The following is a 15,447-nucleotide window of genomic DNA, read 5'->3' on the forward strand; positions in this document are numbered from 1 at the left end:
AGGGATGGTGGGTGGGTAAAATTAAAGGCTCCCCGGCCCTGGTGGGGGGAGCAAATCTGTTGTCTGGGGCGAGCGCAGGGACAAAGAGACCGTCTCGCGCGCTCGCCGGGCATTTAAACCGCAAGCCACGCCCCCCATGGCCCGGAAACACCGATAGTGCTTCCGGGTCGCGGGGGCGCGACCCAATGGCTGCAGGAGGGGGTGGGGGCCCACCCCGCCATGCATACGTGGGGGCCAAGCGGCCCCCCCCTTTCTTCATGGGCAGGGACTACCGGCCACCCCCCCAGACCTTACACAGATAAAGCACAATGAAATGAAGTGGAGGAAAACAGTTGGAGTCTTTGGAAGCGGGGGAGATCCCCCGGCCGTATTTATTAAATATGAAAACAAAATTTAAACTTGTCAAAATTAAAAACGGTATTTTACACAATTATAAAACGGCAAATATCCACAATAGATTACAGTGTGATAGACATGTCTGAAAGGGCTAACCTTAACAAATTGTCTAATACAGCGTGTTCCTAACCGAATCTAATTTCACATCATTTGCAGTTTTATAATTACTGGGCCTACGGCAAGGTCGCTAACCGGTGTCCGATCCTTATCTGCTGCACTCTCCCGACCGAGTGCGCATGCGCCACGAGGGCCCGTTCACCGGGAGAGTCTGTACCCTGTTTACCCTCGGACACACCGGGAACTCCATTTAACCCCTGATAGGAGGGCCCTTACACTCGCGTCATTTACCGACATCATAGTGTATGTGCGGGGTGGCTACTCCACAAAAGGATAGAGCGTTGCTCCCTCCCCCGCACCCCTGTAAGCCAACGTATATCCTGCCCCTGGAGTTCTGAGAGGTACCCTGGGAGATACCAGTGGCCCCTCCCCCTGGGCGAGCCCATATGCTAATGGTGCCGCCCCCCCCCCTTAAGGACCTCCAATTGGGCTCACCGATTATGACCTTACCGCCTGACCGATATAATAAATACGACAATATATTGCTACTAATTGGGAAAAAAGGCCTGAGGAAAAACTTTAATTAATCACACAACCACTGCACACGGTAAATCCACTTTGCCTGTTCTAGAGAAAAAAGGGCCTAAGGAATGAAAATTGCACGTTAACATATGCCAACAACCATTATTCCTTACACTACTTAACGGCTAGCCACAACCAAAGACTCCAAACCAAATGTATCAGGGATGGTGGGTGGGTAAAATTAAAGGCTCCCCGGCCCTGGTGGGGGAAGCAAAGCTGTTGTCTGGGGCGAGCGCGGGGACAAAGAGACCGTCTCGCGCGCCCGCCGGGCATTTAAACCGCAAGCCACGCCCCCCACGGCCCGGAAACACCGATAGTGCTTCCGGGTCGCGGGGGGCGCGACCCAATGGCTGCAGGAGGGGGTGGGGGCCCGCCCCGCCATGCATACGTGGGGGCCGATTGGCCCCCCCTTTCTTCTCTCCAAGATGGGCTAGCGTGAAGGGGCAAGTGTGTGGAGTGAGTGTTATTTTATTGTCACTGCAAGCTAGGGCCTGTGGCACAAAAAAAACTGGGAAATACACGGGCCCTTTCAAGTGGCCCATCAGGCGGTGCCTGACTGTCTGAATTTCCAGCCCGACACTGATGACCTTGGCTAGATACTCGCAGGCTTGCCTCGTTGAAAGCGAGTCAGTTTCTGCAGTAATTAACCCGCCTAAGGTCGGGCATGAAAGCAGGGCTGGGCACTGCTCTCCAGATCCAATCACACGTCAAATGGAATGCACGAGCTGGTTACTGCTATGCTGATAGGTTCGCCGAGCAACCAACTGGGTTCGAGGGTGACCTTGTCACTGCTATGGGCTTCCCCTCCTGATAGGTCAGACATAAAGCAGGACTCCGTCCTGGTTCTCCCGACGTCAATCAAAGTCCAGACTAAAGGGCATTGGCTGACGAAGAGATGTTAGTGGGAAGCAGGTCCTCAGACCGTGCCGTTTCCTTGTAGTATGAAAACAGAGGCCTAGCACACAATCCACTCCATACTGCAGGAGCAGCAGTGATTGCACGGCTCCCCAGAGCCCTTCCCCATCCGTGGGCATCTCAGCCTCGAGATCCATTAGTGAATCCCCCAGCCTCGCCCTCTCTCTCCCCTCAGGGTTCCTCCTTGATGTATGACTGTATTCGCCTTTCTAAATAAAACCGAAAAAAAGCAAAGCACACACACGTCAGGAGCAATCACTCTTCACAATGCGGAGAATGTTCTTTCTATTGACCCAGCGCTAATCCCGGCAACAGAAGAAGGTTGCATTAGAGTTGTCGGTCCTCGCTTATGAGACACATCCATTCACCTGCACCAGGCTAAAGGCTGAGGAGTGAAAATGCATTTTAGATTTCACTTTTTAAGATTCCTTCCGCAGGGAGTGATTGCAAATCTCTGAGCTTGCTTCGTTTATGGATCTCTACGCTGCGTGTATCTGGCCTCGCCAGCGCTGGAGACGGAAATACTATTTAATATAAAATAATCGAAATTCACGTTCAACACTGTACTTAAAGGAATATTACGAATACAATAAAAACCTAAAATCCATTGAAATATACCCATGCTGAGCAAAACACGTATATTTCCCTTTGCATTGCTTATGATCTCCCACATGATTTCATAGATGACACCACAAATTACGTAATCTATGACTTTAATATGGGGTTGGGGCACTCAGTGCAGAGTCTGGCAAAAAGCCGTACCCTTCACCCAGACTTTACTGAGACAGTGAGCTGTGGGGAAATGGTTTGAGGAACAGAGATTGAGTGAATCACCCACATAACACCCCTTCCATCGTAGAATTTTAGGGCAATTATACATTTCTTTAAATAAGAAATTATTTGTTGCTTCTGAACATAAAACATCTCCTTATTAACAATTTTGGAAGCATTTCAATGATACACTCTGGTATCTGGCCAGTTAAAAATCTAGGGGCATATTAGCAAGGAACCTCGTTAAAATTATCGCCGTTTTATCGGCAGGAAATTGCCGATAAAACGGCGATAATGGGCTTGCTAATATGCGTTATAGAATTTCTATAGAATCCCAGTTTAGATGTCCTGCACATCTAACCTGGGGTTCTATAGGAATTCTATAACGCATATTAGCAAACCCATTATCGCCGTTTTATCTGCAGTTTCTTGCCGATAAAACGGCGATAATTTTAACGAGGTTCCTTGCTAATATGCCCCCTAGTGAGCACAGTATTTAGCTGTGCCTCCTGAAACTGTTGCACTGTGAAAGCACAGAGGGAAAATGGCACAGGGCAAGACTCTGTACCTGCAGAAACTGCAATTCATGCAGCTCAAAGGTGGTGTTGTGGCATCTGGCCACACTCTGAGCCCCAACCAGTGCATAATTTAAGCCGGTGGTTGCCAGTGAGGGCCACTCTGCTTCCAAAACCACCTGTGCATTGTGAGATGTGCTTTTCTACCACAATATCAAGGATTTAATACTGACCTGTCCCAACCCTATTTACTTTATATATTAATGGGCTAATTAATGCATTATTTGACTGTGGGGGTGACCCTCCCAAACTTGCAGGCAGAGAAATTCTCTCACTCCTGTTTGCTGACGATACATTGTTGATAACAAAAAAACAAATGGGTAATAGCTTGTATCGATTTTGGATTGCAATTAACTGCTCAAAGACTACATTTATGGCCTTTAACCCCCACCGTTCCTTTAAAGGGAAGTCGAGGCTGGGTTCAAATACACTTGAAACAGTCAAGTTTTTTGATTACCTCGGGGTTAGATTGAAAAGTAACTTGAGATGGACCGGCTAAATCCATAAGAGTACTATTGCACTTCAACATGTCGACACCGCAGTTGTAAAAAAAGACTCAGCCAATCTGTTTATCGCCCTACCTCCCTAACTATTGAAATGCATCAAGCTAGAGGTTTGGGCGTTGCTCTTTATGGTGCTGAATTGAGGGGTATGGAACGGACAAGGGGACATATTACCAACAACTAGCGATATTTATCGCTATGTTGGTTTAGCGGCGATATTTTTATCGCCGAGCTGCGGAGATTTTTATCGCTTACGAGCCTTGATATTATCAAGGTTTATCTCCTAAGTGATAAAAATCGGCCGAAATGCATGAATATCGCTGAAAAGTCAGCGATATTCATCCATTACCGAGCTAATGCTCTTAGCCATGTTATCCACCTACCATTGGATAACATGGCTAAGAACTGCTCAGGGGCAGGTGTTAGCTTTTGGAGATATTCGCGCTTAGCGCGAATATCTCCATAAGTTGGTAATAGGAGATAGCGATGCTAGCGACTGTTTCCAGTCGCTAACATCTTGGCACGCCCACTTTGCATGTCATTAGTGATAAATATCACTGACATGCAAAGCGGGGCCCAAGATGGTCGCTATCTCCTACTAGCTGTCGCTAACTGATGTTAGCGACAGCTAGGTAATAGGGAGATAATTTTATCTCCGCTTTCTTGGCCTTTAAAGCCAAAAAAGCGGAGATAAACCCCCTTGAAATTATGCCCCTAGGTGCCTACAACGGGTAGAATATAAATTTATAAGAACTCTACTAAATCTTCCAATTAATACCACACTATTACCAGCAGGGCTAGATCTTGGGCTAAAGAGCATCAAGCACATTGCAGAACTAAAAGCTTTTGGGGCAGATTTACAAGCCACTTGCGCGTCTTTTACACCGCTGTTGCGTCACTTTTGTGACGCAGCGGCGGCGCAAAAGATGCGCCACGGTGCGGGGTATTTACAACGTGACGCATCTCCCAGATGCGTCACCTTGTTAAGTCCTGCGCCAGAAGGAGGCGTTCCTGCCCAGGGAGGGGCGTTCCGGCGCAGGAACGCCTTCTAAAAGTGGCTGAGTGAAATCTACAAGATTTCACTCAGTTACTTTGGGGCCCATGCTGCGTCAAAACCCTGCGCCTGCTTGAAGCTGGCGTAAGGATTGACGCAGCATTAACAAGATAGGGCCCCCCAGAGCATTGCTGGAGCTGTGTCGCGCTTGCGACAAAACTCCAGCAATGCGTCACTTTTACGGCACAGATGCGTGACGCATCAGTGCCGTTTTTGCCCCATGGTGCACCGCATTGTAAATGCGGCGCATCCATAGTGGCGGAGGCATGGCGCACAATAAGTTGCGCATCCCTGCTGATATAAAGGGATGCGCCACTTATTGTAAATATGCCCCTTAGTGTTCTGGGTTAGACTATGTACCAGCAAAACTCAGATCCTAGTTAAAGAAGCTGTAGGTAAAGATAAAAGCTAGACAAAGCAGCTAGACAAGTAAAGTGGTTCAGCAAGGTTAGGCAATGGTTGTTAAGATTGGGGCTGAGGGGTTTGTGGGAGGATCCCAAATCCCTGATGAAAGAAGCAGTACCTCTTTTAAAGGCAAAGTTTGGGGTCCATATTCAGGATTCATGTTTTTGTGATGCAGCGCTGGCCACCTTAACTGGAAGGTTCCTAGATTTTAAGTGCATGTTTTTATTTGAAGCTGTTATGGATGAGATTGAACCTCCTCATGCATGTGCACTTTATCTACAACTTTGCCCCTGAATTACAATAAAGGTTAATAGAAGCAGGCTACTGCAACCTCACTGTGCCCCGTATGCAGCCTTATCCCTGAATCAGTAGACCATTTCATGCTTTTTTGGCCCTTCTATGCACAAATCAGAAAAAAGTGGATAAACCAGTTTGTCGTCTCTTATCATTTATGCGTCCAGCTGAAGCTTTGCGGGATACAACAAAATGGCTAGTATTCGCATTAACAAGATATTTGCGCTACGCACTATGAGAAAGTCATTAACTAGACAAAGTAATTTGGTCCCAATATGATGTTATTAGGAAGGGTTTTTCTTTTTTAATATGGTCTTAATCGTAGGGTGACATTTACACAAGAAAACGGTCATATGATGTCAGGGAAACACACTGGATGATTTAGAATAAGGGTCCATATGCCAATTGACATCTTGATTTTACTCACACAGTCTTTTGAACGTTGATGACTATCTATTTTTAAATATTGATTACCCTGTTTAAAATCGTGATTTTTTATGTTAATTTTTTTTATAACTGTATAATGTATTTTATAAGGAAGATTGTTGTGTACATTTTTGTGAGTGATCATTATTTGGTCGAATAAAATACTACTACTGACTTGCATGTATATTAACTGAACAGTATTGACAACCAACACATTGTCATGGCAAGTAGATGTGGAACTAGGGAATAGGGAATCTTGAATGGTCAATATATGCTCACATTAACAATATTCTGGAAGTCAATATTTTGAAGTTAATATATGTCGTGGTTGATATTCTTGATTACAGTAGCTTGATCTAAACAAACAATGAACACCAATATTTATGGCTTTTATCCATTGCAACAGCAAATACTTTTTTTATGTGTGAACGAAAAAGGAAAAATACAGTTATCACATGATTAGCTATTTTGGTCTTGGCAAAACCTGTACTGGTTGAAACACGTGGCCTGTGGCTACTAGAGCGCTGAAAATTAGCATATTACATTTTATCCATCTGCATATATGTGCCTGTGTCTCCGCGTGTGCATATTACATATTTATGTAATTTCATTGCGCAAAATGCATACATTTTACACTCATATTTCACAGAGAGTTAATAACTTGAAAAGAGAGAACTTCTCAGCACTGGTGCAATACTTTTAATAGAAGAGTGCCGATAAGTCTCCGTAGCAAACAAGTACTCTGAGACAGTGAGTATCTTCACTTTTATATTTGCCTTCAAAGCAATGAACTGGCGCCTGTGAAATATGGGTTTCATCATCAAGATTACAGCCCCAAACCACTGTTCTCAATTGTCGAATTAACATTCTATTCATTACAAACAAGCATTTACAATGCAATGGTCTCGCCTTTGCAAAAGTTAGAGCTATTGGCATTGTAAAAGACAATATTTTTATTTATGTGCTGGTTTTGAAAACAGATAAATAAATGGCATTATCATTTACAATGTCAATAGCTTATTTTCTCACAAATGCGAGACGTAGTAGTAGAGTGAGTAATAGTGAGTAGTAGGGAGTGAGTAGTAGAGAGTGCATAGTAGAAGAGTAGAGAGTGTGTAGTAGAGTAGTAGAGTGAGTACTAGAGAGTAATAGAGTGATTAATAGAGAGTGAGCAGTAGTGAGTTGTAGAGAGGACTAGAGTGAGTAGTAGTGAGTATAGTGAGTATTTGAGAGTGAGTAGAGAGTAGTAGAGTGAGTAGTAGAGAGAGTATTAGAGAGTGAGCAGTAAAGAGCGAGTAGTAAAGAGCGAGTAGTAAAGAGTGAGTAGTAAAGAGCGAGTAGTAAAGAGTGAAAGAGTGAGCAGTAAAGAGTCACAGAGCCACAAACACAAACACACAGAGCCACACAGAGCCACACACATAGAGCCACACACAGAGCCACACACACAGACAGCCACACACACAGAGGGACACACACAGAGCCACACACACACGGAGCCTGGCTTTGACAATGTTTGATTTTACTTGTATTGGATAACTTGTAGGCCACGATTTATAACTTGGAAAGCAAATAACAGATTGAAAAGTAGAAGTAGATTACCTAGCACAGAGACACTGTTCCTCGCAGCCCCCCCTTCCTACTATTACGCACGGAGACACTTCTGGATTGAAATGGCGGCAGGACAGCTCGGTGGCCCGGTGCCTGCTGCAATCGTGTTTAAACCACCAGTTCGAAGGCCGATTGCCCGTGGTCATACTTATTCAGGATGTAGGCGCTGGGGAGGTGTAGTAGAGGACGTATTTGTTGCACCCCATAACCCCGGCATGGGTGTTCATAGAGCCTGAACTGGGGGTAAATATGTCTACAAAATCAAACTCGCCATGCACACCGGTTTGCCGATGACGTCAGCACAGTTATTTACTCCCAATCTCGGATATTTTAGATAGGGAGGGCGGGGGGGAGTTAGGTCACATTCCAGCTATCAGCGAAAACATATTTGATAGTTAGATCAGGCCAGTACAAATCAATGCCAGAGGTAGGGGGAATCGAGTCCTGCTTTCTGTAATGGCAGTGCCAAAGTCACCACCCTGAAAGGTAATGTAATAAAGCATTGCTTGAGAGTCTATCAAAGACACTGCGGTTCAATGTAAGTATTCTTTGTATGTAATGAAACTATGAAGAGTAGGAAAAAAAAGCTCATTATCCATTTAAGCTGCAAAACCATTCCTTGAGTTCTATTAACTGTTTTATAGTGATCTCTGAGCTGCTGGACATCCGTTGTACTGCCGAGCAGTGCTGAGCTGCTGCTGAGCAGGGTCGTGACCGTGTCGCTGTACCTGCAAGTCGCGAGCCCCATGCCTTGAACCCAGGGAAGATCTAGCGGTTGCGCTCAGCAGTGCGGAGGTAGACAGATGTAGGCGGTGACAAGCCGGCTCTTCCTTTCAGAGGGCAAAAGACAATGTGAGGCAAGGAGTGGGGTAGCAGGCTAAAGCTGTGGTCCCTCCTGTATGCCCAGAAGTGGTCGGCGTTAGCCCTACGCGGCAGCACTCCTACAAGAAGCACAGCTCCGCACAGGATTCCAAGCCACACAGTCCTATAGCCTTGATAGGCTGAGGCAACCATGCAAGGGCCAACAACACGAACGTGAAAGGGTCAACAATACGATATTTTATAAGTGGGTAAGTCCCAATAAGCCATCTAACCGGCTCAGTTAGACAGCCGGCAACGATTGCAGAGACCATCTGGACCGTGGACATGGCAGACTAGAGGCATAACAGTGGCTACGTGAGCCTACTGAGGGGAGATATCGAAGAGGCAGTGCCATACTATACTAATCTCCAGCTAGTCTGCCAGTGCCCGCCTGTCCACACGCTGCTTACTGGCCCCCCTTGCAAGAGTGCAAGGGAGCGGGGAATAGGGTGGAGGATTTACGACGACAGAGGCTATCTCTGCTAGATCTGAGGTGAGCGGATGCTCTCCAAAAGTGCTTTTCTGTGGTTAAAGACTTTAATGACTCTATAGCCGCACTTTACCATGCCTCTGGTAACCTAACTGGAAGCGGAACCTCACCTTGCTGGACGCTGGGCAGTTCCATTTTTGCCAGGGCCGGGAGAAGCTGTGAAACACGCTGCTGGAAAACAGTGATGCACATCTCCTAGCCCTGTACTCTCAGCTACAGCAAAGGGAACAAGCGCTCACCATGACACAGCCTTTTGTCTCTAAGACCCTTCCTTTTCAGACTGGGCGGCCGGACTTCCTGCTAACTTAAAAGCTTTCTTATATTCTTTATGGGGCCATCTGGACCCATAAAGAAGATAAGAAAGCTTTTACCACAAATGTAAGACAAGGAACCCTGTCTGAAAAGGACGGGGCTTAGAGAGAAAGAAGAACGTCACTAGGACCTCTTCTCCAATGGCTGGCCACCGTTTATAAGGCCAGCCAATGGAGAAGAGGGGCGGGGCATAACCCTCGCTAGTGAAGTACACCTAAAAACATAAAATCTCGCGAGCTCGACTGCGCATGTGCTCAGTACGCCACACGAGACCTAAAAAACAAAAGTTGATCTTTATTAGACCAATCAGGACCCAATATTAACCCCTTGTAAAGAAGAGTTTCAACAATCCTACTCTACTACAAACAGAAAGGGCCTGATTCACACAGGGAAATCTTTGAGCAGAGGTCTACATACATGTAGGTTTTCATCACCGCCTGAGTGGAATCTCTGCTTGTGAATGATGCTCAATTTCTCGACAGAAACTTCGGCCCAGTAGTAGGATTTAAGGATCTCCTCCTCTTAGAGAAAAGGGTGGAGGATTTTACGACTGAAATGACAACGTGAAAGTTACAAGTAGGAATTTTGCGATCAGATTTCAAATAATGCATGCCTATAGGCCTGATCTCCTTGGTGGTAATAGAGATTATTGTCTTCACTATGCAAAACTCAGAGTAAGGAAACAGTATTCTCTTGACATATGGCACACTCAACTGACAAAAACTGACCCTGCAAGCACATAAATACTGTCCGCATGCTCTGCCCTGCTCCCCTTCCTTTGCATTATTTGTGCTATTGGCCAGAGACCTGCCACATACTACAGGGTGCAGTCCACCCCATTCAAAAGGAAGAGGAGACATACCTTGTACTTATTGTGAGGTTGCACTCACTGTGTGCGCAAATGGCACTAGGTGTGAGGCTCTTTTCTATCTCAATCCATTCCTACCAGTGACCACATACCCAACAATATCAAGGCAAGAGGTAAAAGGGGAGAAAACAGGAATGGACACGAAAGAAAATAGAGACACAGGGCTCTGTAACTTTGCAGCATCACTTTTGTTGATCAAGAATGGCTGCAGGCTGCAGTGCATCATTACAAATGTAAAGAGATAGCTTAAGTAACTTGTCATAAAGAATGTTAAGCATAAATGTAATAACAAATGAATATATCTTAGCATTGTATAATTTGTACTTTGATATGAGACTGGAAATTACTGAAAATAAAGCATATGAAAACAAATATCTGAGTAGTACATGTATATTAGCCACTCTCTCTATGGTTTGAATAACTACCTCACACTTTGTCAACATACACTGTAGAACTGTACATTAATAAAAATCATTAACACCTGTTCTTTGTGTTTGTGTATAATATTGTCCATGTTAAGAATCCTTCCTATTCGCAGAAATTATTGAGTAGAATACACAAACCCACTATTGATTTTATACAATTGTAACACAGTATTTAAGAGTTCATATAAATGCTCAAGAAACAATTCAAAAGATTTCTTTTTTTATCAAGACAGGGCTTTCAGGATAGTGTTATGTATAAATAGATGTTCATAAGAATAATCCTTTAGGATGCAATGGATCCTGGCAAGAAAAATCTAGGATCCTTGGAGCTGGGTCTTTGCTACGGCAACATTGTAGCATGATTGCCTAGCAAAGGACTCCAAGAACTCAGCGAAAAGTAATATTCAAAGATCCAAAGTAGTTGCATTCTCTTTAGCCATGCAAAGGTTTGTGGGTGCCGGAAATCCTAGTTCAATGAAGGGCTGTGCAATGCGTCCTTTGTGTACGTGCAGACTGAAATGAGTCTACACCAGCACTTTGAGATTACCACCAGCCTATCCTTCACTAAAACACACTCAGCATGATCATGTTTAAAGTTCTGCTTGCCAGCACACAAACCACATCAGAACCTCAACGTCTGCTTATTATTATCATTATTATTATTAAATGAAATTTTTAGGTAGCGCAACTAAACCCGTAGGCATCAAGGCGCTGATGATGGTAAACGGAAAGCTCAGAAATCACCTAAGAAGGAGTTATGGATAGGCTTCTTGAAAAAGCCAGGTCTTAAGGGCTTTGCGGAACAGAGTGTGGGAGGAGATCACCTTGAGGTCATTGGGGAGTGTATTCCAGAGTCTGGGTGCAAGGAAGCGGAAGGACCTACCGCCCCATCTGGCCTTGACTATACGAGGGACAACTAGCAGGCTTTTGCTAGAAGAGCGGAGTGCTCTACCAGGGCTATAATAGGCCACCAGAGCGCGAATAGCCTCCCGTCCAGACTCATTGAGGGCACGGTGTGTAAGGCATAAGGCCTTAAAATTAATCCTCGCCTGCATGGGGAGCCAGTGCAGATTTTTTCTGATGGCCGTGCCCGAGGAGCGTTTGGGGGCACCCACAACAAACCGGGCAGCCGCATTCTGCACAGTCTGGAGGCGATGGACCAGACCATTGCTAATGCCAAGGTAAAGTGCATTGCAATAGCCCAGTCTGGAAGCAATGAGCGCCATTACTACCTGTTTGCGTGACTGAGGGGAGAGATAATGAGTAATTTTTCTTAAGATCCTCAGCGCATTGCAACAGGTGGACACAGTCCTGCTGACCTGCTTGTCTAGCGAGAGAGTGGTGTCCAGAATGACCCCAAGATTGCGGGCAAATAGGGACGGCAAGGGGCAGGTGCCTAGCACAGAAGGCCACCAGTCCATGGACCAGATCTCACTATTGTCCCCAAAAATGAGGACCTCCGTTTTCTCCCCATTAAGCTTGAGGAAGTTCCCAACCATCCAACCGGCGACCGCCTCCATGCAGTTTTTAAAGTTAAGAGCAGTTATGCTCGCAGATTGAGAAATGGAGGCCATAATCTGCGTATCGTCGGCGTAGAAGAGAACTTCTAGCCCAAAGGATCTTATAAGCCTGGCGAGTGGGGCAACATAGACGTTAAAAAGCGCCGGGCTCAGTGAGGAGCCCTGAGGGACCCCACACTTCACCGCCTTAATGGATGACATATACTCGCATAGCTTCACCCTTTGCTTCCGTTGGTCGAGGAAGGATGTTAGGAGGCTGAGAGCAGAACCCTTGACTCCCAGCTTACTGAGTCGGCTGGCCAGAATGGTAGGGGACAGGGTGTCGAAAGCAGCCGTAAGGTCAAGAAGCACCAGTAAGGTGGTCTGACCGGTGTCGACCTTAGAACGGATGCTGTCGACAACCACTGTGAGCGCCGACTCAGTGCTGTGAGTCCTCCGGAAACCGTGCTGTGAAGAATCAAGGGAGTTGGAACTGTCAAGGAAAGTGCTCAGATGGAGGTTGAGATGAGCCTCCAGGAGTTTGGCAGGGGCAGGGAGAAGGGAAATGGGACGAAAGTTCTTCAATATCCCAGGGTCCAAGGTGGGTTTTTTCAACAGAGGCTTGACGGTGGCCATTTTCCAAGAGAGGGGGTAGATCTCTGAAATGGCCCGATTCATAACCTCCATCAAAGGGGGCAGAATAGTCTGTCTACAATCCTTAAGGACCTTACGTGACGGACTTTAGTTTGTCCAGCAGCGTGTTAAGATGTATAGAAGTAATGGGAGGAAACTGGGAGAGGGAATGGGAAGGGGCAGAAGCTTGGTCTTCAGAAATAAAAGTCGGAGAGGTGGCAGGTAGGGAACTGCAGTTAAGAATTTCTAGGTCCGTGTAAATGTTCGAGATCTTTTCATGGAAGAATGTAGAGATCTGGTCACACAGTACCTGGGAGGCTGTAATAGGGTCAGGAGTCTGAATAAGGGAAAGATTATCCACTATCTAAAACAGATCACTAGGAGATTTAAGCGAGGATGTAAGCTTGGAGTAATAGGCCTGTTTTTCTGTGAGGCCAGCAGCTTTATAGCCTTTGAGAAGGAACTTATGTTTTTCCTTCTCTACGGGGTCCAGGTGTGTCCTCCAGAGCCTTTCCTGCCTCCTACATCCTTGTCTGAGAGTCCTGAGGGATTCAGAATACCAGGGGGCCGAAGGCCGTTTCCTGGCAGAATAGTGTTGCCGGGCCGGGGCTAGCGAGTTGACAGCCTCCGTCAAAGTATTGGAGAGGTCAAGAGCTGCAGCATGAACATCCCCGGTAGATCGGAGTTTGAGAGTGGCTAAATAAGGAGTGAGGGAGTCGTTGGTAATGTCCCCAAAGTTCCTTCTCAATGCCCACTTGGTGTAATCAGACCGAAGGCCAGTGGGAGAAGAGAAGAAATCTCAAAGGGGACGACAAGATGGTCTGACCACGACAAGGTGAAGGGAGTTCCAATTTGAAGACGGGGGTCGTTACGAAAAACTCCGTCCAGGGTATGCCCAGCTGAATGGGTAGGCCCAGTCACTAACAACAGCAGGCCATAAGAGGATAAGGGGTCCAACAGATGGGCCGTATCAGGGGAGTTATAATGGAAATGGAAATTAAAATCCCCTAGGATGGTTAAACTGGGCCCATCAATATAGGGCTCTAAGATCTTGAGAAGTTCAGAACTGACCGTAGACCTAGGACCAGGAGGTCTGTAGACCAATATTCCAGTAAAGGAGATTGTGGGGGAGGGATTGAGGGTAAAATGCATTGCCTGAAGGCGTTCGGACGGAGAGGACAGATGGACAGTCCGGCATTTTACGGAGCTGAGGTACAGTATCCCCAGACCTCCTCCCACTTGACCCACTCTATCCATCCTGGCCAGCGAGTACCCCTCGGGAATAGCATTTAACAGGTCCTGTTCAGACGAATCCGAGGCCCATGTTTCAGTGATGAAAGCCCATGTGGGCTTTCTCTGTGAAATGAGATCCCTAAAAGAGATGTTATTTTTGACCAATGAGCGGGTATTTAGAAGGAGGCCCGCGTGACCAACGATAGGCGACGGAGGTACCCTCGTGGGAGGAGGGCAAAAGTTAGCCATATCCAGGGAATTATGTGTGGTAGATGTAATTACAACCGCATACATGGGCGTTTGCAAGGGTTTCAGGAGTGAAACAGTGATGGCAGGACAGCTTAGAGGGTTTCAGTGCTCGCAGGGCAGAAGAAGAGTATAAGGGTTCACCTGAGGCAGCATGCCTGGCCCCTGGCACCTCCTTGTCGCTGACGGGTGCAGACGGGCTGGACTCTGGCTCGACTCCGGCGCGAATGCGGCGCGACTGCTGATCGCGTCCGCTGCGCGGAGTCATGAACAGTTGTTTAATTACTGGCGACTAGAGCGCCGAACCACGAGTGCCCAACCAAATATGGCCGCTGCAGATTTTCACCGCCCAGGAGCCTCAGCCCTTAATTCGGCCGAGAGCCACCCTGGGTGCGTGAGAATGGTTAATTAAAAATTATCAGTGGAGCAGAGTGCAAATTCTGCGAAGTCCGTGACACAACAAGGTATGTTTTAAAATGGGGAAAGCGCCACGATAAGATCCGTGAGCGCTGGGAGATGGGGGGGGGGGGAGGGAGCGGACACAAAGGGTCAATAGCAAGTACAGGATAAAAGATATTTTTAAAAACGCTATCAGGGACAATGCCTCCCGGCTACCGCCTCAGGAGATAAACGAGCAGCAATACTGACACTTACCTTTATTGTATATAAGTACAGGGAAATATGTGCCCACATCTATACACCCTCAGTAGAGCAGAGAAGGAGGGCCATATCAGGAGCCAACAGGTTCTGTCAAGGCATGGGGGTGGTGAAATGTAGAGTGGGAAAAGCAAAAAGAAGTGACAAGATGGGAGAAGGGTGGGGGGGTGAAGGAGAAGTTTTCCAGGCTATGGCAAATGTTCTTTCTGGAGATGAACCTGAATTCTGTGTCTGTCTCAATCCCCTCAACAAGCGTATGCTGTCCACTTTGCACCCTGACCTGCTATATAGACTGCCTGTTCCAGGGAATCCCTACATCAGGCCAGTTAAGAAACAACTCCTCTCTAACTTTCCAATACATTACAGTTCCTCAGTTTTTAAAATGTCTACCCCGTCAAAAGTATGCACACATTTCTCACATGTCATTCACACAGCTTCACCCCCCTTTTAGAGTGTGATTGATTATATTTCTTTAAACACACTCTAACTTTCTTCAACACAGTCCCCAAGTCAAGTGCATTTAGTAGCAAGAGGTTGAGTAGGATTAGCCTTACTATAGCAAGGCAACTACTAGGTCATACGTAAACATATTGGCAGCAGTGGTGGCTCGCAGAGGGAGTGCTGCAAGGCAGTCAGT

The sequence above is a fragment of the Lissotriton helveticus genome, chromosome 3_1 (genome assembly GCF_964261635.1).
Source record: "Lissotriton helveticus chromosome 3_1, aLisHel1.1, whole genome shotgun sequence".
Taxonomy (NCBI): Eukaryota; Metazoa; Chordata; class Amphibia; order Caudata; family Salamandridae; genus Lissotriton; species Lissotriton helveticus.